General features: G+C 38.3%; 1 non-coding gene across 1 annotated transcript; it reads right to left on the bottom strand.

Moving 5' to 3' along the window:
• Nucleotides 1-2,154: 2,154 nt before the first annotated feature.
• LOC121988081 lies at nucleotides 2,155-2,260 on the bottom strand. The gene has a single exon (XR_006113842.1). It is a non-coding gene; the product is annotated as a small nucleolar RNA R71 (small nucleolar RNA).
• Nucleotides 2,261-2,750: the final 490 nt, after the last annotated feature.

The raw sequence follows: 2,750 nt of genomic DNA, 5'->3' as shown, positions 1-2,750 counted from the left end.
GAAGAAGGAGGAGGCGCCCCTTTTCTTTGCATCTTTTGGTGGTAGGCGTCTTGGAAACAAAAGAAGGTTCGGGTGGTTTGTCTTGGTAGATTGTAGCCCACACGATATCCAAGAAGAGGAGAGGAATACAGCAGAAGATCAAGAGGTCTTTGTCTACGAAGATAGGTACAACTAGTTATTTATTCCGCAGCGCAACTAGTTATGTTTTCTTTGTATGGATCCTGAACACCAACACAAGAGGCAAGTGATCTTGTGCTTCGATCAAGGTTTGTTTTGGTCAATCAAGGACTTGCTTGATTGATCAAAAACATGTCTGATCGAGCATGTAGGTTGCTAGGAAAAGTTCTGTGCCTGTACAAATTTTTGTACAGGAGTTTTACACAGAATGGAATTTCGAGTGCCTTCAGGGTTTGAGACTTCATCCCTCTCCTTGGGGAAGGGTTCTCCCCTTAGGGGGAAATCCTAGAGCTTCATCCACCTCTTTTCCATTCACGATCCGTCCATCTCCAGAGCAAGGAGGCATCCCCAAGACATCGGAAACATCGGCAAGCATCTCTTCTTCCCCTTCTTCTCGAATCTAGGGTTCTAAGTATGTTTTACTTTATGTTTTGGGGTTGTTCTTCCTTTGCAATGGAGTAGATCTCCAGATCTAGAATGTAGGAGGTAGTTGTGATGTGTTGTGATGTATGAACTATGTAATTGGACATTTTCCTATGCAATGAAGTGCTTATATCATGATCTATGTGTTGTGCTTTGTATTTGTTTGATGAAATATATGTGAGGTCAATCCATGTGATGTAGGGGTTAGATCACCATGTAGAGGAAGATCCTTAGAATGTAAGATCATGAGACCTTGTGACAGAAGGTATCCATTACTTTCTACAGTAATTCTTTGAAACGGGGATCGACTCTTTACTAGGAAAGCTAATTAGAGTTTAAAGGGTTCTCTCAAATTAATGTTAGGAAGTGATCTGTGCAATCTAGGAACGTAGGACCGTGAGCCCTTGTGTGAGAAGGATGATCCCTAAATTGGACTTCCTAAATTACCTCTTCTACTTAATTACATTAATCTACCGTTAGGAAGTGAACTATGTAATCCAAGAACGTAGGACCGTGGGCCCTTGTGACAGAAGGATAATCCCTATAATCAGATTTCCTAAGTTACCTCTTCTACTTAATAGCAGTAGAACTTGGGTAAACTCTTCGGTGCAATCTTCGCAGGATTGTATTGGACTCTAGTTGGAATTCCTACACAAGTGTAAGAATGGAGTTAGGTAAATGAAAAATGCATTGAGACATTAACTGGCATTGCAACGAAACCTCAATCCTAGTATCTACCACCTATCATCCATCCTCACTCACCCTCTTTACTCTCTCTTCTTTTCTCTTCTCTTTCTCTTTAGAGTTTGTTAACAACTTTAGATTGTCTAGATAATTCGCCATGCGAAGTTAACTAGTACTTAATCAACAGTCCTTGTGGATACGATAATCTTTTATATTACTGACGACGTAACCGTACACTTGCGGTTCGTAACAAGTTTTTGGCGTTGTTGCCGGGGACTGTTTTCGATTAACATTTGTTGATTAGCATATGAGTTTCTCTAGGCATTTTTCTTTTTCCTTTTGCCTTTTCTTTCTAGTTTTCATATACATTTTCTTTCTTTCAATTTAAATTCTGCATTTTCTTTCTTATTTTTCATATAGTATTTTATTTCTTGTCTTTAATTCTTCTTTTTTATTTTTTCTAAATTTTTTTTTCTTAGATATCCATGAGCACTAACATGTCAAGCAGGGCCTTAAGAGATTTCTTTGCACTCATTTCTGCAAGATTTTTATCCCCCATTGTGCAGCCTCACATTGAAGCAGAAAGTTTTCAACTAGACCCAGAGTTAATTTTCATGATACAAGGTCTCAAATTTGGAGGAGAAGCATCAGAAAGTCCTTATCTACACCTTGAGACATTTCTAGAGCTTTGTGATATGGTGAACTGTGAGGATGTCTCAGTGGATGCAGTTCGATTGATGGAATTTCCTTTCAGTATCAAGGATAAAGCAAGGACTTGGTTATATTCTCTCCATCCTCAAAGCATCACAAGTTGGGAACAATTGGAGAAGCAATTTCTGGATCATTTTTTTCCTCCAAGTAGAACAATTTATATGAGGAATTGCATCACAAATTTTACACAAGCATATGGAGAATCATTATTTAAAGCATGGGACAGATTCAAGAGTCTACAAAGATAGTGCCCTCATCATGGTTTGGAAAAATGGCTGATCCTGCACATATTCTATAGGGGAATTTCTTTCTCAGATAAGTGTTTGATAGATTCATCAGCTGGAGGTTCTTTTATGGACAAGTGTATAGACGAAGCATATATATTAATTGATCAAGTGGCATTGAACCTCCATGAATTCAAAAATTCAAGAAGTGCAAGCCATAAATGCAAGAGAGTCTGTCAAACAAAATGCAGTTCAACCACCCAAACATGTTGAAATTCACAAGTCATAGAATGAGGAGTTCAAACATTTGGGGGAAAAGATTAATAGCATAGTTTCAAAAATGGTTCAAAGAAGACCTTCCTCCTACACAGACAAGATCTAGTGTAAATGATAATGATACTAAATTGAGAAGTGGCAAGAACCATGAAGAACTTCAGAAAAAGGACTTGTACAGAATTGAGGAGAAGAATAGTAGAAGACCACAAGAACTCAGTTCCATTACTCTAGGAAGTTCCCAAAGGCCACAAGTAC

The sequence above is a fragment of the Zingiber officinale genome, chromosome 5B, assembly GCF_018446385.1.
Source record: "Zingiber officinale cultivar Zhangliang chromosome 5B, Zo_v1.1, whole genome shotgun sequence".
NCBI classification, from domain to species: domain Eukaryota; kingdom Viridiplantae; phylum Streptophyta; class Magnoliopsida; order Zingiberales; family Zingiberaceae; genus Zingiber; species Zingiber officinale.
The sequence above is the reverse complement of the archived record's forward strand: the minus strand, read 5'-3'. Positions and strand labels throughout refer to the sequence as shown.